The sequence below is a fragment of the Pezoporus wallicus genome, unplaced genomic scaffold, assembly GCF_028554395.1.
Source record: "Pezoporus wallicus isolate ANWC-B61680 ecotype Strahan unplaced genomic scaffold, APGP_CSIRO_Pwel_v1 scaffold_7107, whole genome shotgun sequence".
NCBI classification, from domain to species: Eukaryota; Metazoa; Chordata; class Aves; order Psittaciformes; family Psittacidae; genus Pezoporus; species Pezoporus wallicus.
This window is the reverse complement of record NW_026642114.1, coordinates 6,203,143-6,226,448: the sequence shown is the minus strand read 5'-3', so window position 1 is coordinate 6,226,448 and position 23,306 is coordinate 6,203,143. Positions and strand designations below refer to the sequence as shown.

The following is a 23,306-nucleotide window of genomic DNA, read 5'->3' as shown; positions in this document are numbered from 1 at the left end:
TAAGTCACTTGCACTTCTCTGTCCCCATCTCAGTGTTCATTAAGATTCAAAGTGAATTTCTAGTTCCCAGATTTGCAAAAGAAATTTTGAAAGGGGGAATGATGTGTTGACTGAAAGTGAAGAAACCAGAAAGCAAAGGAAACCTTTAGCTGATGATTTTAACTGATGATTTTGGGTACACATTATTTGTGATTTTGTTGTTGTTGGGTTTCTTTTATAACTGGGGTAAACTCTACTTCAGAGAGACTTTGTGATACAAGGTATTTTATAAATGATGAGTTAATATTGTAAGTTTTACAACCAAAGAAGATGAAAGAGAGATCTCAGGGCTGAGACCCGTGTGCCTAGTGAGTGAGGAATTTTTGAAATCTGTTGACACCCATCTGCTTAAACACAAGAGCACTGTGCCTGTGGGCAGCTGGGAAGAGGAGCTGCTACCAAATGCAGAGGCAGGGCAGCATGTACCTTGACTGCATTTCAGGCTGCCTTCTAAAACATCCAGCTTGTGCCAGAGATACACAACTGCACATGCCAGGGGAAAATGCTATGCTGATTCTACTAAAAGGAGAAAGGTAGTGCAAAGTTTTCCTTCCAAAGAGGGCAGACAGATTAAGCTGATTTCATAATTTAAAGTAGCTTCTGGGGTTCTCAAATTATGTATCTTCATTGGCACTACCTCTGATACCCCAAACCCACACAGTTTCAGTGGCATGAGTAGCTCCTGCCAGATGTTGTGTCCTTTCACATCAGTCCCAGAGTGCTCCTCATATGGGGTGGCTTTGCCCTGGCTGCTGGAAGGGCTCCAGAGAGTGAGAAAGAGACACCCAAGTGATAGAATTGTTATCTGCCACTGGAAGAAGTCTTGTGAGGCCCATGGGACACTCTGCTATGCTGCAGAACACACAAAACTCCTCTGCTCATTCCTTCAGCAGGAAGCAACATAGGACAGCATGGCTTTACTTCCCCAGGGCCAAATCAGCTCCACCAGCTGGCTGTACCTATGAGAATTTTCTGGAAGGTGTCCGAAGCTGCTCTACCAGTGACTGGATGGACTCTGGCAGCTTATAGGAACCAGGTGCCTCTACAGCTCCCTCAAACCAGTCTCTGGAAGCATATCCCTGTGTGATGATAACAGCGTCATTATTGGAGATCAACTCTTCACACAGGCATTGAAGCAATGCTGGCTCTCCTAAAGCTGTCCTAAAGCTGTCCCATCAGCCCCTTTACAAAGAAATGCAGAAGAGACTTCTTTTTAAGAAAAACCTAATAAATTAAAAAAAAAAAAAAAAAACCAAACAGAAAAACAACAAAAGGAAGTGGCTAAGGGCATATTTTACTGTGCACTAATGAACTGTAAAGGATATAGGCTAAATGTTTTAGATGTTTTGAAAGCAGAAAAGCAAAAGCACTTAACAAGAAATCTCTGATTTCTAGGTTGCTTCCTACATCTTGCTGCCAAAGTAGAAGCTCCTTGAGCTGAGGATCTTTCCTTTTCCCCTTCCCCCTACTCCATACTGCCTTCTAACCACTGACAGTAGGTAAAAAGTATTCATGTTTCAGTCCAGTACCTTTATGTGTCTCACACTGGAGGGCTTTTTCCATTCCCCTGGGGTTGGGCAGGCCATGATTATCACTCTAATAGAGTTAATTAAGAGCCTTAAGGCCCTCATGATTTGTTTTCTTTGGGACCAGACCTATGGCTTGGGCCTCCAAGCTACCTGCTCTGCCTCAACCCTTTCCCTGAAAAAACAGCCAAGCAAAATCCAGCAACTGGCTCTTCAGGAGCCATGTGCACCCTACTGCTTTAGCGTGAGCTAGGGGAGTAAATGTAGATGTCTTCTCCTTGGCATGCAGCTGAGCTCCATTAGCTGCAGTGAACAGCTGAAACCAGGACATGGACAATAGCTCAAACAAATAAAAATGACCCCTAGAATTTAATCAGTAAGACAAGGCACATCTCAAAGAAGTCCATCTCCAAGATGGGCTTGATGCTCAGAATGCCAGCAGAGCAGCAGTTTGTTCAGAGAGCAGGTGAAGACCGTCAGGTTAGGTCTATAATCACTTATCCTTAGCACCTGGGAGAGCCATCCCTTAAAATGCTATTCTCCTCTTGCCACAGCCTCATTCAGCTCAGTAGGAACCTCTGAGATCAGGGAAGAACCTTTTTTTTTTTAATAACTACAGGAGCATAGGGTCACTCCTACATGTGGAATAAGATAAAAGGCTTTTATGTGGGAATTCTGCTGTCCTCTGGAGAGTTATAAAGATCAAAGACTTGAAACAGTGGTTAATTGCAGGTGAGGTTACTACTGTGAAGCAATTAGCCCATGTGTGTGCGTGTGAAAATGGAGAGCGTGCATTGCTAGCAAACTGAAGTGTCTGCTATAAAACTGCCCTCAGTTTTAGGGGATAGTAACTATTCCCTTGCTGAGTTATGATTCTTCTGAGTGACCAGTTTGAGTCCACAAAACCTTAGTACCTCACTGGCTCCTGTCCCCTTTGTAGCTGAAATGCGAGTCTAAAGACCATGCACAGGGCTTAAATGATAGAAATGAGGACAAACTACCACGATATTCTGGAGAGGAAACTATGTTCTTTAGTCCATGAGAGCTGTTAAGGTAACAAAGAGGAAAAAGGAGATTTGAAAGATACGATTTGGGAGTCTTGAAGCCTTTGTCTCAAATCTTTACAGGGCAATTCAGTAACTTGAAGGATGAGAGTAAATTATTGCTGTAATTTGAAACTGCCAGAACTACAAAACCAGGATGAGGACAGTTTTCCATAAAGCTGAAGGCCTCCAAGGAGGTCTCTGAGCTGTACAGTCAACTCTAGTTTGTTTACTAGTGCTGTGGAAACTGTGATGAATTGTAGAAAACATTGTTATTAAGAGGGGTTTCAAAGGGAGGGAGCTGAGCTGGTGATTGAACAGCAAAGCAGCCTTGAGAATTTGTGCCTGAGAAGTATGAGTCTGGAAAGGATAAGCAAAGCTGAACAGGCACAGCTTTTGGATCCAGGGTACCCAATGTTCAAGGGACAAGGCCTGGGGCTGGCTCTGCGGTGAGCTCTGTCTGGTCAGAGGAACAGCCCAAACATGAGCAGTGAGGGGTAGAAACTAAGACCTGATGTTTTCACAAGGGCGATGGCCTGTTCTGAGATCTTGTTTTCCCTCACATGGAGGAGATACTGAAAAAAGCCAGGGAGAAGGGATGGGAGCTTGGAAGCCAGGGAGTAGCTCTGTGTCAAAGCAGAGTGAAAGACTCTGCTTATGAGAGTTATGGAGACAGTAAAGTGGATTGTGAAGAAGTGAGGAAATTGCAAATAACAAGAAAAGTATATCTATCTTCCCTTTTCTTTCATATCAGATGTTCTGCAAAGAGGTGAACAACAAACAGGTTTTCAACAAGCTTGAAAATAACCAAAGAAAAGTCTAAAAGTCTTCAATCTAGCTCTTTAGGCAGTTGATTTTTTTGTTGTTTTGTTGTTGTTGTTGTTGTTGTTGTTGTTTGTTTGTTTTTTCGGTTTTTGGTTTTTTTTTTTTGCTAGTATCTGTGAACTGTCCAGACTGACAAACTATGAAAAGGCTACTAACATGCAGCTGAGCCTGGGGGCACATAGACTTGTAAGAGTGGCACTAGTCACATTGTGCAGTCATTGGAGTTCACTGCTGAGACACAGAAAGTTAAAATCTGTATCCTTCTTCCCTCCTGGGCTTTTCCATTTCTGCTTCACATCCTTATAACGTCTGAGGCAAGACACCGGTCTTCTGATCTTCAAAACATGGCTTCGGCTGCTACTTAACCCCTCTTTTCACAACAGGTATCTCTTCTCCCTGCATCAATGACCTAATTGCATGTGTGCATGTTGACAGGGTGGAAAGAAGAAAGCCTTTAGTTAAGCAATTAGTTGCTACCATTGCAAGTCCTGCCACAAGATAATTGAGCACCATTAAGTAATGTTTGGTTCTGAAATGCGGCAATTATCTCAGTAATTGCGAGGATGTTACTTGAATTCTAACCCATTTTTACTGACACGTTGAATGTTTCTGCTCACATCTAAGCTGCTGGAGTGCCTGGTGTGAGATACTGGGGGAAGCAAGCAGGGAAGTGGAAGGAAGCATGTTCTATTGAAGAGGCTGCCTAGAGCCCAAATTTGGTGGTGGTTTTCGTGTTGCAAGCAGCTGATATTGAGCTGGCTTCACCCTGCTCTTGCCAAGACCTCTTAGCCTGGGCAAGGCAATCTTTCCCTTCCTAAAACCAAAGCAGAGACAGGGTGGTGGAGCACAGTTTGCCTGGTCTAGCACTTGACCTTGCTAGGTCTCTGCCTCCTTTCAAATGTGCAAGTCATTCTTGCGCAGCAGCAAGCTGGTTTCTGGTCTTGAAGGTTTGCAGTCCAACTCTTCTCCTCTGTAAGGAGCGATGATCTGAGCTTCAAGGGGATGGAATTAGCCACTAGAGGGTAGCACAATTAAAAGCATAAGGAAGTTTCATTTCTGGAAGTCAGACTGTCCGTGCTGGGGGATTTGCAGCACAGATGGTCAGACCTCTGCAGACCTGTGGACATGCGGTGCCTCCAGGCTACCTGCTGCTGAATGGATGGGGCAGTGCAGGAGCAGAAGCAAGCACATGGTGAGGAAGCGCTTGCCGCAGTGAAGCAGGAGCTTGTGGCAGCAGGAGTAGGGCTCCCAAAGCTGCTTCTGCTCTTCCTGGCCACCATCCTACTTGCTCTCTCCTTACCGGAGTTCAGGATCCCAGGGGAGCCTTTTGACTTAGCTCTGCTGTTGGCTTAATGTAATTTCTTGAGTTGTGGCTCTGAATCTAAGCTCAGGTCTGGGGTACAACCAGGTCAGATGAACAATACCAAGGTCTTTTCCCATTTTGTGAGTTAACACATCTGTGTAAGACTTCTTGGGTTAAGAATACTAGAGTACATACTGCCCTTCTCTTGGCCTCTGCTGGCACATACAGAGTGCCATGCACACTAGCAGACAAGAATGTGATCAGTTCTTAAAATCACACTATTGTATGAATGGAGAGAAATCAGTGCTGGGTCGCACAAGAAGCAAGGTTTTAATTTTAAAGCATGCCTCTTGAGCCAAAGGTCAGAGCAGAGCCATCCTCCCTTGAACAAAATCCTCACCACCACACTGTATTAACATGATATTTAAAAATGCAGCTGCACTCTCGGGTTAAAGTCCTGGCTCTGCAGAGAGCACACTCCGGCAGGATCAGTTTCAAGGATGGAGAAATGTGGTGTCTGACGCACACTAGAATGTCTGCCTCCTGATCCGCTGTGCAACAATGCATCAAGCACGTCTTGAAACGTGGGCTTTACCAGTTGCCAGCATGTGCCAGGGATGGGGGATAGTTATGATGTTAATGTAGTTAACTGGGGATATGAAGAAGTCTGTGAAGGAGAAGGCAAATGCTTTTCTTACAGTCATGTGGCTCATTAGAGCAATTGCAAAATACTGCCAGGGTGAAAGAGCTTTTTCTCTTCGGGGTATTCACAGCATGCAAGGAAGCCTCGTTGCTTCATGGGAGTCATGATGATGTTTCCTTGCCACGTTTTGGGCAGCAGTGGGACACGAGCAGGTGTCCTGCGATAGCACAGTGTAGTGTTATGACACTGCTGTGAAAGAATCTGAGTGACTCAAGGTAGAAATGTCTCATTGCGTAGAAAAGGGCTGGCTTGAAACTGATCCTCACTAGTTGCAGGATATCACCACTGTGGTAGCAAGACAGAACAGTACAGAGTGCTTTTTTAACCACGAATATGCCCTTGTAACCCATAGGACAAACTGTGGCCTTTGTGCTGTGTATGCCCATTTTCAACCAAAAGATCTATTCCCCAGATCAGGTTAATAACCCATAACCCATTGGGTTAATGCCTCTTCAGAGGTGGTTGCTGGTCAGCTGACAAGGACATTGGAAGATGAATCTGCTTTTCCCAGGTTACCCTAATTGTGGGACTCCCTGCCCATGTGTGCACTAGTTGACCTCCAGGAATTCTTGCAATACTTCATCTTTTGGATGGGTTTTATACCATCCCCCTCAGACACATTATTAGGAGGAACAGGGAATGCCATGTATGTTTTCCACCTTATAGTTTTTACAGGCTGCCCCAGCTGATCTGAGGCTCTTGAAGTTTTGCTTTGGAGAGGAGTGTGTGTGTCTGTGCAGGGTTATAGTCATCTAAAGTGGCGGTCATTGCCTTCTTGAAAAAGGGTCTCCTTCCTAGAGACACGGGCAAGGAGGCAATGGCCTTTGAATGTACAGACTCTTCAGGAAGTGAGAAGCAAATTTATTTTGTGACTTCCCTAGTAGCCTCCATGTCCCCTTTGCCTCCCACTGCATTGCTCTGAGCTGGTCTGTGTGGGCAGGACTGCCCAGGGGTGGCAAGCAAAGACCACAAGGCTCTGGAATGACTTGCTCAAAGAAATGAACATTCACCAGCTGGCAGCATGGGTATGAACCACTCCCCTGTGGCATTTGAAACACAAGCAAGTACAGTAGTGTGTTGAGTTGTATATGGTGGCTTTTTCCTTGTTGCCTTAGGGAACAAGCATGTCTCTTGTTAGCCCTTGGGTGGCCTGGTCTGGGCTCTGTATTCAGAGTGGCACACTGCTTCCCTGGCCTGACCCTGACCCTGGAGTGCAGAGGGAGGAAGATGACTGGGAGGGGAGAGCACGGGAGCTATTTTTGCTCCCATATCGCTATCTAGTTAGACTCCAAGATGCTGTCCTTCACTGCTGTATGCCACCTCGCTCTGAGGCTCTCAAGTGTTTACCATTGACATGCTGCGAGCAGATGGACTGGCAAGAAGAGATAAATTTGACCCAAGAAGATGTCATTTGAGGAACAGCTGAGGCTAATGTTTCACCAGATGTCCCAGCTTTAACCCATTAGCAACTTCAAGGAACTCAGTGTTGTCAATGGCTTAAACACAGTCCATTACCACAAAGGCAGGGCACAAAAGCTATTGTTAAAATTTGCTCAATAAGCTGATATTCCAGGTTTTTTCAAGAGGGCTGCTATGAGCTCAAGCCCAATAGGGGAGCAATGTGTAGCAAGGTTACATAGCTGTCCTTTGCAAGCTTGGTTCAAACAACACGACTGGTCAAATGTTACCCATTAATGCTAAACAGATCTGCTGATGCATGAACCAGCAGATACCATACTATGACAATACTAACAAATGCTCCCAAAGGCATTTCTGTGACTGGGGTAGGTGGTCTTCCCCTTAGTGACTCTGTATTGAACATCTCAAGAGATACTGCTGTTTCTGGTGCCAGATTAAACGTGTATGCATGTGCTTGGTGGCAGTGGACCTCAGGCTGTGGCAATGTGGACTTCTCATCATCAGGTTACGCCTAGAAAATACTGCAGAGTGGTGAATGAGCCCACATGAGTGGGTGAGAATGCACACACAGTCACTGAGCAAGAAACTTATGCACTTCCCAGCATCCTCAAGTGAGAGCAAGCACAGCACCAGAATAGTGATGGCTCTGCATCTGCAGAGTGTTTCTGTAACTTCCTGGTGTGGTCCTCCAGGAAGGGTTGTTATTTGGTGATAAGATAGGTTTAACAAACCACATTCAAACTGGTAAAATGAAGTTTTGTCTATAAGGTCATCCCTTAGTGTAGAGGTGTGGGATTTGTGGGTGTTTGAGCCAGTGAGACAAGCTAGCTGTGGCCTGATCATGGGAACATCTCCCACAGTGGCAGTATGCGGCACATTCCACTGATGGCTTTATGCTGCTGTTTGTTGGAGGCGACTTCACCACTTGGTTTGCTGGTGTGGCAGCTCCTGCTCTGGGGCAGTGTCTGGGCTGGCAGGGACATAGGCAGGTGTCTATGTGTTATTTGCACATTCACCCTTTCTTGCTGTCAGTGTTGTGAAAAGCTAAGCATCCTGGGGTTGTTTCCTCCATGTAGTCTGAAAGAGAAAGTTTACAGTGTCTTGTGTTAATCACCTATTTGTCACCTTTAGCTCTGATGAATTGATCACAATGCATGCTCCCAATTGACATAGACTGGAAGCCCAGGGGAAACTGAACACCTTCTCATAAACTGGTGTTTGTTAATGGATGTTTTTGACCCCAGGCAAATTTGAGTTTAATCAAATTGCCCTCTTCAAATTAATTGCCTTGTTCAAGGCTTGATCTGGGAGGTGGAAGAACAACTCTCCTCCCTTTATCTGGAAGAGTGTGAGGGAGTGTTTGGCACTGCATAAGCCTGTTTCAAATGAAGCACTTCTCTTGCTGGGCCTCTACTGGGTGATTCTGGGGAAGTCATAGGTTCATATTTGCCTCTGTCTTTTCTCTAAAGCTTTGGAATGAACATTCCTCTTGGCAGTGGTCTGCACAGTTTTCTACCAAATTTTCTAAGATGTTTAGGGCTAGATTTTCAGCCAGCAGAAACCAATGTCCCCAGATCCCAATAAATCTGTCTTCCCATTGAGGGGATGGCACACATTTCTTGAGCTATTCCTGCTTGGCTGGGAGGATGTTAACGCTTAATTCAGTGCCAAAGTGTACCAGGAAAATCCTTCCTTTGCAGCAACTTTAACCTGTGCTGGTCTCTGGATTTTTCAGGGAAACAACTCCTGGTCTCGATCACAAAGCTAAGAGCTTTCTACTGCACAGATTGCACTGAGGCAGGGATCCAAGTGCTTGACTGCAAATGCCAGCATTTACAGAAGCTGCCCAGCTGCTTTCGGATGCATGCACTGTTTACATGCTGACTGCAGCTGGTTGCTACAGTAGGATTTAGCCAGGCAGGGTCTGTTGGGGAAAAGCTTCCCTCGTACAGAGATGAGGCAGTGTCTGTGTTGCTAACAGCACAAAGTAGCTGTTTTTATTACTCTGGGACTTGCCTCCGGACAAGAAAAACTACAAAAGCTGCCCCACAAGGGAGAATGGGTTAGTGGTGCTAATCTACACAAGGGAAGCTGGCAATCCCAGTGCTGGGGTACTCAATGTCTCTGTCCTTCTTGGCGTGGCAGGTCTGCTGTGAATGGGGAAGTCAATTAAAAACTGAAGAACAGACAGCAAAAAAATCCCTTTTTCTGCCCTAGCAATTACGATTTTGGCTACAAAATGGCCTCTTTTCCTATGTATTCACCTCCTCCCCATTCTTCCTGTCCCTTTGTGTGTCAGAATGGGAAGATACAATAATGAGGACAGGCTTTATTGGAAGTAGTGCTTGGCTGGACAAAACTAGAAGCTGTTTTATGCACTGGACTGGGGAGTCCAGCACCACTGCAGGCAGACCTTCCCAGGCTGTCCATATGTGAAAGGGTATTTTAAGTATCAACGTTTTAATCACATTTACTTCAGTGTTTTGTTCAATAAGGATTCTGTATTTCACCTGCTACTCTCCCCCCTCTCCAGAGTGCTGGGAAGTTCATCCGAGAAAAAAGTGAGACTGGAGGTTGTGTGTTTCTTGGGGGCTTTTGATAACTGATAAGAACTATGGAAAGTCCCATAGGTGTGCATTTTCCTTCATTACTCAACCAGACTTGGCAATAATATTTCTTAGGAACCTCTGCTCTCTGTGTCTGTTTATGCAGTTCAATTGTTATGACATGTATAGTACCTGAAATTTAAAGTCTATTGAACCAGGGCCAACATTTAAATGGACACTGATCAGAATTCTGTGATTTTTGGATACCTGATGTGAATGTCTCACCCCTGACTTTCCAGAGGAGTCGAGTATTTGTGAGTGCTCTGAAATGGAGCATGCTGTGCTCCTGGGTTAGCAGTTTTAATGAGATCTGTGGAACAGCTCTGCTTTGCAATCTCATTTATTCTGCTGCCTAGTAATTGTTAATGGGAATTTTCTTTGCAGAGAAAGTGAATATTTTGTCAGAATAAAAATTGATGGGGCTTATCAACTTCTTTCTGATTAGCTTCATTAGTCAAGGTTTTGTGGTTAGAAAAAGAATAATATATTGGAAATGCTATGTTTAGAAAAACTACTCTGGACAAGTGGAATTTTGGGAGTTTGCTAACATATTTCTGATCTGAGAGGCAAATTTTTTGGTTTAAAACGTTGCATGAGAAAATTTGGATTTCTTTTGTTGGGACTTTTTATTATTTGGTTTGGGTGGGGTTTTTTAATCAAGTGCAAACAAGGGAATAAGGTGTCTTCCTTCATTATACTGGACGAAAGTGTTACCTTTTCAGTATTTTGAATGCACAGCCCATGCTAAGCAGTAGAGCACTGTTTCCTTCTTGATGGGTCATGGAAGGCAGGAGTCACTGATGCTATAATTAAGGTCAGACCCTTAATTATAAGGACAGAACAATATTAACCCCCTTGTGGCTGGTGGCACCATTTGTGTTGTCTTTTGGGCAAGGCACCTTGTCTGCCCTTGAGCCCATGCTCTCCTTCAGGCTACATTGCAGGGATGCAAACCCACATGTAGGTTGCTTCAGGCAACCTTCTGGGAGCAGTGGGGAGAGAAATCAGTGCTCCATGCTGTCCGTTAGCATGCACCATCCTGCAAGGCCAATGGTGCAGATATGTTTTGAGTGATTTGGCTCACCTTTGTACCTCCTCCCTCCTTGCAGCACTCCCAGGTGATAAGAGGCCTGTTCTTATAAAAGTCTCGACATCCCAGGGCTGGTGAGGTTGGTGGTCCTTTGAGTTCAAGCCATCCGTAAGCTGTGCGGATGTTTGCTTGTGAGCTGCAGGTGGCTATGCAGCCCTGTGCTTCATCAGAGAGCAGACAGCGTTTGGCCTGGCCTTGAGGGTAGCCTGCGCCAAGAGTGGCAGGTGATTTCCACAGCAGCCTTCATGGGAGATGCAGCCCAGGGACTCGCTGGGTTCACCTCCAGGACGGCTCTCTGGGGTTCACTGCAGGCCAGGCAGGAGGAAGTCACCACCGCTGCCTGGCTTAGATCTTCCAAAACTGCTGAAGGCAGAAAGGTGAACAAGCAGCAGACAGCAAAGGAAAGATTAATTGGCTGGCTGCCTGAAGGGCTGGTTGGGGTTGTATTTCTTGTTCTTACCCTTGCAAATTTCTACAGGATTGTAAATCTTGAGCCGCTTCCCAAATGCGGAGACTTCAGGTGTGTTTTTCTAAATAAGCAAACCTGAGCATATTTAAGTTCTTTGACTCAACACACAGGAATTCCCACTGGCTTTATTACATGCTGACAAGCGTGCTGGGGAAAGCAGAACAGATCAATGGCTGTGTTTGAAGCAGGCTGTAAATCATTTGTGACACCAGGCAGCAGATTGACTGACTAGCCTTATTCCTCCTCCCCTTCCAGTACACCAGCACTGACCCCAGCTTGCCACCAAGGCACCAGGGAGGGCTGCCTGTAATTAGGGCTGCAAACAAAACCCAGGTCTGGTTGGCAGCAGGCAGGCTTGAGCTGAAGGTCTCTGGAGCGAAAGGTCAGAGGACAGCAGTACGAGTCAGATGAGAAGTAAATCTAAATTGGTTAAATCCTCCCCCGCTCCCAGCACCATTGCACCATGCTATATTTGTTCTTTTCTCAATGCCTCTGCGAAATCCTTGCTTTGCACAAATGTCTATCCCTGACCCAAGCACATTGTGTGAGCCTTTGATGTCATGGTTTGAGAAACAATGATGTTAAAGCTACAAAATGGACCGGAGAGTTTCTGATGCCAGACGTGGGAATTTGGCCTCTGAAGGGTTTTGACTTTTCAGAAGGAGACAAGATGGGCAGATGGTTTTGAATTTAATATTTTGTAACTGGAAATTGTACCCTTGGGGTGATAGAAAATCAGACGTAGCCCTGGTCTAGACAGGAGAGGGGTGTGAGAACCTTGAGAGTGCCAAGGACTCTCCTCCCCTGCCCCTGTGTGCCAGGGCTGGCGTGGGAAGGAAGGGACAATAAGAAAAACTGCTGGAAAAATCACACCATTCTTGTTTGAATCTTTCAGACCGCTCTTTTGTTTTTACTGATAGGTTGAGATCATAATTAGGGAGATTATAATTAAAAAATGAAAGCACAGCCACTCATCTAGCTTAGTTGAAACCCTTCTTTCTGGTGGGAGGAGAGAATCAGAAAGATCTAGATTTTTTTGTCCAAATAGAAAAATGAACCTTCTTCAATTCCAGCAGTGGCTTGTTACCTTTCTTTGGAGCTGTTTCTCTGGAGGAAACAGTTTGGCAACTAAAGAAACCCATCCCTGCATGCACAGAGCTTGCTTCTTCCATGGGAGCACAGGATACTGGGAGTGTCTTGTGCTGGTAGATAAGAGTCGAGATGCCAGGGCTGTGGGTCTGCCCACAGGCAAGATCTTAATTAAAATGTATCTATATTATATCACATATTTTTCTGAAATTTTTCAGAGTTGTTTCCATGTCTTGTGCTAAAAAGAAGTCAAGAGAATGTTTTGCAGGCTCTTCACTGTCATACTTTTTTCACCTAAATAATATCTTTTTCTTCTAAAAAGGTCCAACTCCTGTACTGATGCACTAGTTGGTAAATAAGAAATCTTGGTAACATTGATAGAAAATTATTTTCTTCTTTTTTGCCTCTTTTTTTTTCTTTTTTTGCCCCACCCCCCTTTTTTTTCCTCTCCTTTTTGCCCTTTTGTCAATAAGAACTGTACAAGAAGCAGGAAATGCCATTAATGATAGCATCTTCAAGGTTTTCCTCTTGAAAAAGCAGACCTGTAATGGACACGCAAGAACCCTGCACTGTTTGTGCAAATAACCTCAAAATTCAGCAAAACGCATTAGCACTCAGTCAGTGTCAGGATGGGGTCCTTCCACTTATGTAGGCAGTGCAGTTGTGCAGTGTTGGCTCCTGCCAGGCGACCTCTGGCAAACGGAGAAGAGGGAGTTTGATGTTTGTAGGCACTTTGGTTCCCCTGCCCTGGGAGCAGGCAGGCCTGGCCAGATTGCTTTCCTTTGTGTGTTTCTGGGGCAAAGCAAAGCATTCAGAAATGGAAACTCTTGGTGAGGAGATAGCTTTTCTTTTTCTGCCATCAGGCTCTTCTCGAGCACAGCTCAGTTTTACTTTATAGGGTTTCCCTTTCATCTAAAACTTTCCAATTTCAGGCAGGTTAGCTTGCCAAGGTGCACCTTCCATTTCATAAATATTGCAGTAGCTACAGGCTATGGAGAGTTAGCCAAGCAAGTTCTCTTCATCTATCATGATCTCACCCCTCCCTTAACCCCCTCCTCTCCCACCCTCTCATTAACTAAGAACAAAAAGTAAACCGTAGCCCTCTCACATGCCACATTAATATATGGTATAATTTTCCAGTTCTGCCCAGTTCTGGTATGGCAACTGTGTGGTTGTGTAGAAAATGGGGCATCCCTCATGTTGGGAACACTTGCAATCTCCTGTCCAAACTTGCTTGAAGCTGGAACATCCTGGGCTGCCCAAGTGCTGCTGAAATAACAATGAGGTACTGGGCACTTCTCATGCCTCTGGGCATTGGAGGTTGAAGGACCTGTCTCTGCTCTCTGGTACCTAAGCAGCAGTTTCCCGAAGTCCTGTTTCCCTGACCTTCAGCTCATCAAGGGTTGGCAGAGCTGCTGTTTCTGATGTTTTGCAGGTCAGGCTTTTGGGGAACTGGCACATGTTCATGTCCTGCTGTGGAGGCTTCCTCTTCTCTGGACTGGCTGTGCTACAAGCTGTCCTCTGTGTGCGTGGGGGCTATGGGGAGCTCTGCAGCTGGCGTACCTGCCGCAAGCAAAAGCTGCTCTGCCTCCCACCTGGGTTGCAGGGGAGTTCAGCTTAGTTCTGCAAACAGAAATTACTTGAAATACAGGTTCTTAGCGCTTGGCTAAGTAGAGAATGCTTTTTGTTCCCTTTGGCCTTCTGGCACTGCTAACACATGGGAGAATGGGGTTTGTGTGCATCCTCACTGCACTTCTGTTTGAGGCTCTGTACACATGCACGCGTGTGTGTACATGAGTGCATAAAGATACACTTTAAATAAATATTCTTTCACCATGCTTCAAGGATACAATTGCTCCTCATTTAAGGAGCCAAAGATAAATAACTAATATATTAGCTCATGGAGCCATTCCTTTGCTGATGTCCTGAACAGATGATACACCAGATGCTGAACTGTGCAGAATCTTAGTGGCTGCATTACAGCAGTGCCCAGAATGCAAGATGGTCTGACCATGCTCACTGCTGTATATAGTGAAGCTTACACATGTATGCAAGCCTGAGAACATAAGATGGTGAAATGGGTGAAGGAGGACAGCAGCATCTGCAAAATGATATGGAAATGTTTTTCCTCTAAGTAATTTCAGGCATAACAAGGAGACAAATTCTTCTGTCTCTGTCAAATTTTCAGGGAAAATCACTACATTCAAACAGGTTTGGTTTTTTTTCCCTTGGAATGCACAAACAATTATAAACCCCAAAACTGCCAAAGAATCTTAAAATTTTACCAGAAGGTAGCTCAGATCTTGCAGCTTACATGAGAAATGCATTCCATGGAGGACAGGGGCGATTGTGTGACAGCTTTGTCGTGAATGTGTCCCAAAAACCATATTTCTCTTATGTTTTCTTAAAAACTTTTTATCTAGCTCTCATCATCCCTAGACTGAGCAGGTTATATGGAGGTTGAGTTTGCATGCAGATAGGCTTTACTATTAGTACCACTCCCCATTTCTGCCAGAGCAGAGAGGCACTGCTCTGCATTTTCTCCAGCCCCTAATTCCCTTTTACTCCAAGCAGCTTTTGTTCTGTGTAGAACCTTTCTTAAGCAGGCTCTGCTGGACCCTTCATTGCTGCTGAGAGCAGTTTTCCCTCCTTCCCTCTTTCTAAAATGCCACCCCTCACGTGCCCACACTTACATCTGTCAAGGACACCAACAGGTGACTCCTTCCTCCTCCTCATCAAGTCAAGGCTAGAAAAGGCTGTGGCAAGAGGAGCACTTACAAATAAGGCCAGATTTGGTGACCGAGGTCCATGATGCATTTTTTTATTTTTACCCATGCACGCACACTTGTGTGTATGTTACAATGACTTCAGGGGACTGGAGGGGACTTTCCACAAGGCTTAACTGAGTGTGCCTTCAACAAGGTAATACAACAAACTTGCCTCTGCTGCTGTGTGCTTAATTAGGGCTTTTTAGCATAGAGCAACTGTATTTTAAAAGATCTTTGTGTGGTTAGCGAGAGATACGCTATATTTAAGATACATTGCAGGAGTGGATCCTGCAGTCCTAATTTGCTGAAACTCTCACTGGAAAACCAAGCAGGTTTGTAATAGGTCTTCATTTAAAATCACTGGTTTATTCTGTTACTGATAGCACAGTACTACAGGGATGGTGTCTGCTAGTTGCCACCATGAGCAATAAGTCCTTCTCCAAAGACTGCACAGATCCAGACACTGGCTGCAGTCTGCAGAGCATGAAGAAGATTCAGAGACAAAAAATATGCAGAATTTGTGCCAATTACTCTTCTCTCCCTAAAATCCAACGTAACAAGCATTATAGTTGAACTGGGTCCTGAAAATAAATTAGGAGGGAAGACTGTGGGCTTTCTTTTGCACTACCCTTCCCTCTGCAAACAGTCAATTCATCAGGTGGATCTGTGCAAGATGGTGCCCAAGCAGTGGCCACAGAAAATGCTGCCAGTGGAGTGGTGAGAGGCCCAATGGTCTCTTTCTCAGACACTGAGAAAAGCTATTTGTCATCTTCTTAATGGTCATGGATCCCTCTTGCTGTATCTAAACTTCATTACAGAATCTTCTGAAAAAAACATTTCTAGTCCAAAGTAACTTCTTGCTTCAGGGCATCCAGATGCTGCTCAGTACTGTATTACCTATCAGGTACAGAGAACTGCAGGCATCACTTCACTTATTGACGGTAAAGGCCACTTCTCTTCTGAGGCAGAGACTGAAATGAAAAATAGGAGTTAAAAAGCTGTGGATAGTGCACATATGTACAGCAGTACATGTGCTCTCCCACATTACTAGCATTCGCCAATGGAAGACTCAGTAAGTGCACCTCAAACGTTTGGTGTATAACAGGTGTAATGAGTCTCTGAAACAGAGTTTTTATGCAGTGGATGGTACACTTGAATTTGAAGGCTCAGGGAGCTATTATGGATGATGAGAATACTGCCACTGACACAATGGGGCCAAATCACTTTGATCCTGTACGCAGCAGGCCTTTGAGTCTGAGCCATACGTTATGAAAAAGGCCATTTGCCAAAGTAGAGGCTGGTGCTGACCTGTCCATGAAACTGTCACGGATGTGAGGTAGAAAACTTGCATTTAATACTTTTGGGTACAAGAAGAGGAACCTGTTGTGTTGGTTCCCTAAACTGAGCTGAAAATGCTGTGAGAGCATACTTTCTGGAAAGGAAAAAAACAAACCCAAAGCAAACCCACAGACAAAACCAATTAGGTCTCTGGAGCTCTTTATATGGTGATAAAGGACAGAGCTGGCACATTTAGGAATCAAGGGAATTAAAGAGTGTGAATTTAGATTTTTCCAAGGCACAACTGCGTGTGCTGCAGGGAGCTGGGGAAAGGGAGTGATAGGGGTTGCTTTTATTCCATCCCAATCCACTCAGTGATCCTTGACCTTGTCTCTTTTGAGGTTGCCAGCTGTAATGCAGAGAACCTCCTAGCAGAAGTAAGATTCCTGTTGTGAGCTTTCTCCTCCAATCTGAGTATCACTGAGGGAGTTTCTCCGCAATTAAGGACCTGCCATGGTGCCTCCTAGACTAGCCACACTGCAATCATGGGGACCATGAACCTCATCTTCTCTTTCACCTGCTCTCGCCGCAGCTCCTTTCATGAGTTATGTGCAAACTGCATTCACGAGCACAGGCAGCCAGGGAAAAATTGTTTAATACGGTTATTTTACACATCCTGACTCCAGCATGTTTCTGCTTATCCTAGGAGTCAGCTGGTATTGGTAAATTATGACTTGGACTAACCACATTCAGTTTACTGCCTGCAGAAGCACTCGAGGCTCTTCAACAATCATACTTGAAGAAACACCTGTATAGAGTGGTCAAGAAGGGTGAACAGAGACAGCCTTATCCTGCCCTAAAACACCAACATGCTGGACAGAATAGGAATGACTCAGCAGAGTGGCTGCTTATACCTACCCTGAAACACTCCATGGCTGTTTGCTTTCCTTTCCCCTCTTTCCCTGAATGATGTTTAGTCTGTAGTACAGACAGGTAACATTTTCAAAGGCACGTTTTTTTTTTTGCCAAAGGACAGTCATCATTGAGCAGTGCAGAGTTTTAGGGAGACTGAACCAGCTATCATGCTGTTGGCCATGTTCCAGTACTGGCATAGCCTCACTGGGCCACTTGTAGTTGGTTATTCCACGAACATTGACATCTCTGTGCTGAGTTTTATTAAGAAATAGCAAAGCTCTTTGCTTCTCAGTGTGACATTAGTGGAAGTTGGGCTCCTAAGACACCAAGGGTTCAGTACCCAGCTTGCTACTCACTCTCACATCAAACATCAGGCTTATCACTAAAGCTTAGGATGGTTGAAGGTGGTGGTTCTGGTGACCAGAAACTTAATTGTACTCATACTGACTAAGTATCGAGGAGTGAATTCAAAAAGGCCTGGCTATCTTGCATCAAAAAAATACCCAGCATTTTCAAAATTAGCCTGGTTGGCAGTTTAATGTTTTGAAGTTTCTGTGAACAGCCCTAAATTGAAAAGGTTTTCTTGCTGGGATTTTATTTTCTTCTTCTGGTATCCCCTACAGATGAGAAGAGGCTGAAATGAAATTTAGCCATGTGCTTTACAAGTTTCAATTCAATGTTGGTAGAGCTGAGTCACATGCCTGTTTGACTGATGCCATCACACCCATGAAACACACAACATGTTATTGCTCAGTGGCTTAGCAACATGCACCATAGCCTGCCTTCTGCAGGCTTCTCACCTTTGCTTTCCCCTTCAGGGTCAGTATTTAGCAAACAGAATTTGCAGTGCCATGGTTACCAGCAAGCAGAGCTTGGGACCTTTGAGCCATTTGCCAGTGTCTTCGGTGATATCATCAGCTTATAATATTGTAGTACCTTTTGCAAATTCAGCTTTTCATAGAATTGGAGTTGCTGGGAAAGGAACTGAATTTTTGGGGAGCTCTCAAGATTGTGTCATTTGGTCTCTAACTGCAATGACAGCTGAAGCTTCCACACGCTGAAACACAAGAGAGAATAAGGGAACTTGTGTTTAAGCTTTCCATATCATCCGCCAGCCCTGACCAGTGAACTGTAACACCCAATGTGTGCACTTTAATCTAAAGAAAATTCAGGCATTTATATGGAAGTGAAGCTTTTCCAAGAGGAAAACTCCAGGAGGCCACAGAGCCACTAAGAAACTTCCACACTGGCTAAGGATTTATGTAGCCCAAACCCTTTCTCTGCTTGTATCCTTTTATGGCTTGGAATATGTCTGAAAACAGGTGAAGTAGTCTGCTTGCCCCAGGTGTTTTCCCAAACCATCATGATACTTTCTTGGTACTTAATAGCTGCAAATTCCATGAATGTGTTCAGTCACCTCTTCCACTCATGTAAGCTTTTAATGACCTAACTGGATTTCCAGTGTTGCACACGATCATGCTGTCTTTGTGTAGCAGGAGCCTGCTTGCTTTTTGCCTAATACTCTCCCTCCCCTAGTTATCAGAAATCCCACTCTGGATGATAGAAACTTGCCCAAAACAAGGGAAGTTTTGTGAAAGTTGGATTTTGTGTTACATTTGGTGAAGAATGTTAATATTCTGAAAAATATACAATCTTACAAAAAAATCCTGCTCTGTTCTGGTCCCAGCAAAGTGCCCCAGTTCCCTACAGAGTTTCTAGTGTTTCTTCCATGTGGAAGCTAGAGATGGTAAAGAGAGTTGTGCCAATGCTGTGCACCTATCACTACTTAAAGCATGAAAATGGGGAACCCTGTGTTTTTATGTAAACAGAGAAGGTAAATCTTCTCTGCTCTCTTGAGACGTCACTTGGAGTATTGTGTGCAGTTCTGGTGTCCTTAACATAAAAAGGACATGGAACTGTTGGAACAAGTCCAGAGAAGGGCCACGAGGATGATCAGGGGACTGGAGCACCTCCCGTATGAAGACAGGCTGAGAAAGTTGGGGCTGTTCAGCCTGGAGAAGGCTGCGTGGAGACCTCATAGCAGCCTTCCGGTATCTGAAGGGGGCCTATAGGGATGCTGGGGAGGGACTCTTCATTAGGGACTGTAGTGACAGGACAAGGGATAATGGGTTAAAACTTAAACAGGGGAAGTTTAGATTGGATATGAGGAAGAAGTTCTTTCCTGTAAGGGTGGTGAGGCACTGGAATGGGTTGTCCAGGGAGGTTGTGAATGCTCCATCCCTGGTGGTGTTCAAGGCCAGGTTGGACAGAGCCTTGGGTGAGATGGTTTAGTGTGAGGTGTCCGTGCCCATGGCAGGGGGGTTGGAACTAGATGATCTTAAGGTCCTTTCCAACCCTAACTATTCTATGATTCTATGATTCTATGATTCAAAATTCAGGCCAGTATCTATGTGAAGGGTTTACATATGTGTCTGTGTGACACAGGAGGTCCTTATACATGATGTGGGATTTTAAAATACATCTATGTGGGCTTTCTGCACAAATAAGTGTTTGGTGAACTCTAAATCTGTTTAGGCTGACTGCAAGCCTCACTCTAACAATTCTGGGTATATGGGACAGCTTTGTGCTGTTTTCTGCACTGAACTTACCTACATGTCAAGAGTACCAGGGCTGGACCCATGTTTTGAGGGTGAATTTGGAGCCTTGGAGTCCTATGGGAACTGGCCAGCTCATAGTACAGGTCAGGGCCTCTGCGGGCAGAAAGGATTTTCTCCTCCTGGGCATGCCTGTTCCTGTGCCCCCAGGCCCTGCCGCTCAGGCTCAGAGGTTTTCTTTTGTAGCTGCATTGCCATGGTAAGTACCCTAAATCAGTCACCATAAGGAGGGGGGTGGCTGCATCCTGCAGGAATGGGTACTGGATAAGCTCATAGGGATGAGGGTCCATGGCAATACAGGACCATGACAGCCTGTGTAGGGACTATGGTGAAAGCAAAGCAAATAGGCTACCCAAGTCCCTTTCCCTTTACTCTCAGGGGTCTGGCAACTGCTTGACTTGACTGATGGATGGCAGCAGTGCCCAAGCACCTCTGCATACCCTCCTCTCCTTCCCTCTCATCTTTCACACTATGTTGTCATTCCCTTTGCTCTCTAGATGACCTTTTGCAGAAGCAGCCTTGGCAAAAAAGCTAGTGAAGGCACTTACAGTCCCTCGGGGTGTTAACAGGCTTGCTGGCCCTCAGAGGCCTGCCACACTCACAATTTATTCTTGTTTGTGGGTTTGAGGTTTTTGACAAGCTCAGTGAAGGGCCTGGTAAACTGATCAGCAAGAAAATGCACTGATGTGTTTAGTGCAGAGCTGCCAGAAAAGCATGGCATTGATGTCTCCTGCTGCATTACTCTTCCAGATGTCCCTCAGTGGCAAGACAATGTGTTTTCCTGCTATTGGGCGATAGGATTAAGATGTTTTCCCTGCATGTGAATTTGCAGTTCATCATTCTCTGTGCTTCTCTGAAGATGCAATGAGATCTCATCTGCACGCCTTCCAAGCTACCCAGTCAAGAGTATCATGGTTTGTAATGCCGGGAGCCTTCATTGTGGCACAGAGCCAGCTATGATGTCCCTAATGCATGCCACTACCCTTGTTCTGCAGGTTTACATGTGTTTACAGAAAGTCCATAGATCTCCTTTCAGGTAGTGGCCAGTTTTGCTGGAAGACAGCATACTGCTGGGCTAGTTCACATTCACAGACTGGAGACACTATGTTCTTTCCCTCCTTGCTGCTTGTGAGCAGGTGATAACTTCCATTTATATCTTCCTTGACACACATCAGAGGAGGATTTTTTAATGAGCTTTCTTGTCTTTCTGTACACTTTTGTTTCCCAAAGGCTATATTTTTCTTTATTTTTGACTAGAAGATGGTTACTTTTTCTAAGGTGATGGTGAATTCTTTTCATACTGGGGAAGAAATCAAGCTAATAACTGCTTGGCAAGGAGTTTTAAAGAAATTTGCAACTAGTATCCAATCACAGGAAAGAGGTAACATCTGCCTCTCAAGAGTATACAGAGTATGTGACAAGGAGGGAAAAAATGGTGTGGTTTTCTGTAGTCCCAGAGTCAGACAGGTGGGAAATGGGCATCACTAGAGATCAGAGGAGCAGTTGTCCCAAGCACAGAATTCAAAGCTGCACTACCTACCTGTTCTTCTGGAGGGGAGATTATTGAAGTCTCTTTTGCACATGCATGTCCTCTTTTGTAATCTGATAGGACAAAAGAGGGGAGGGAGGAGATCTTCCCTCCTGCTTACACATTCTGCTTTAAAAGCATTGAAGACTGTCACTTCTTCATGCTGAAGTCTTTGCTGTCTGACTCTTACTCCTGTTGGCTGCCTGTGGCCAGCCATTGCTTCTCTTGCACCTTGGTTAAGTTCATAAGCAGTTACTTTTTTTCCTCTGCTTATTTACTGCCTAGCGGAGTCCAAGATTCTATAACAGCTAATCACCTAAATCTGGCTACCAAGTTTGCATTGTGTAAGTGATTTTGATTTGATCCTTTCCAAGACAAAGATGATCTGTGATCTTTGAGTGAAGGTCTAAAACTTCCATAAAGCTCACAGATGTCTGGGTCTAGTTGGGAGGAGTTCCCCATGCACTACCCAGGCTATTTAAAGTGTGCTTTCTCCTGATGTGACACTCAGGTAGTCACCTGCACCCATGGCAGTCAATATTCTCAGGACCTGCTGCAGTCAATGTGCCCCTGGAATATGGCTCTTACCTGGCAGACCATGTTGCTTCCCATCCCAACAGCAATCAGAACTGAGCTGAGGTTGAGGTATGTGAGGTTGGGTCTAAGCAGAGGAAAAGGGGGCCATTGAATAGGAAAGTGACTATTACAGTTTCCTTTTGCTTCTGAAATCCGGTGCAACCATCACTTTTCACCTCAACAGAAAAAATATTTCACCAAATTTTGCCCTGAAGTGTGAGCTCATGTTGGCAAGCAGACAGTTTTACAGATTTGTATGCATGAAATTATTCATCCTAAGTTTGTTGGCCATGTATCCACCCTGTTGATTATTCAGACATTGTTCACCACAATGATTGTTCTGACTATGCAGTAGTCATCAGCTACTGCAAGGAGTGCTTGTCTCATCAGTCACCTGCCGCTTTCCAGCTAGCTGGATCCCACGTTTTCATGATGCCCACACAAACATTTGCATTTGTGACTTTCCTTGTCTTCTTCCAAGGACCTTCCAAAATGAAAACACACATGCACTTTTTTTTTTTTTTTTTGGTAAGGAAAAATGTTCTCCGTTGTACATGAAGTAAATGCACTTGAAGCAAAATTGTTCCATGAAATTTAACAGTTATTCAAGACCACAGATGAAGGTATTTAAGCATTTAAGGCTTCACAGGAGCACTCAGAGGCACCAACCTTAAAACATTTCTTGTTCTGCAATACCAGGGGTTTGTCAATCAGACTCTTGGGAGACAAGAGGGAATCTGGAAGACAGCCCAATTCTGAGATACTATTTAGTCCATATTTTAATTTGTAGCTAGACTATTTTGTAAACAAAAAGATAAGAGTTTGTGAGCTTAATGTCTCTGGGGAATTACAACTTGATCTTCTGTCCTGCTTTTTGCAACTGGTTTTCCGTGTAGTCTTGCATATGCTTTGTAGAATTGCATTTCTTTGCTCAAAATCATGAGGGACCGGCTCAGTTGGGGTTAACAATGGCCCATGAGCCTGGCTGCTAATGCTGAGTTTTAGACATTAGGTACACAATCCCATGATTGAGTCACAGAAAGGCACAGGTATCTAACTTAAAAGCACTCTCAATATACAAGCAGTTGTCAGTAAATCTCTAGCTAATTGCTATTTGGATTTTCAGGACCTTTCCTTCCCAAATCTGTGCAGTGATCTTTGCTCTTTTCAAGCTTTAATTTTCCCATAGTGTTCACTGTTTTGTTTGTTTTTTTCTTATCTTTTTTTTGTTTGTTTGTTTTGGTTGGTTGCTTTTGTTGTTTTTTTTTTCCCAAACGCATCCTATTTTACAAGCAACACCATTTTGCAGAGTTTTCATTCAAGAAATTAAATAAAAACTTACTGTGGAAAGCAGTAGCTCCCTAGGAAAGCAAGAAATATTTTTTCAGCCAGTTCACCTCTTTACCTAATATAAATTGGAATTAGAGAAGAGAAAGAAAAGAAAAATAAAAGAATAAACTATGCTGCCTCCATAATCTGAATTTATTTACAAACTGCACAGTACATAAGGCTAG

General features: G+C 44.4%; 1 protein-coding gene across 1 annotated transcript in view; it reads left to right on the top strand.

Annotated features, from left to right (window-relative positions):
- The first annotated feature begins 1,398 nt into the window (after window positions 1–1,398).
- Window positions 1,399–23,306, top strand: part of TP63 (tumor protein p63) — a 159,518-nt gene continuing 137,610 nt past the window's right edge. The window contains exon 1 of the mRNA XM_057427316.1: window positions 1,399–2,297. The gene's annotated coding sequence lies outside the window, so the exon portion shown is untranslated. The remainder of the gene's footprint in view (window positions 2,298–23,306) is intronic.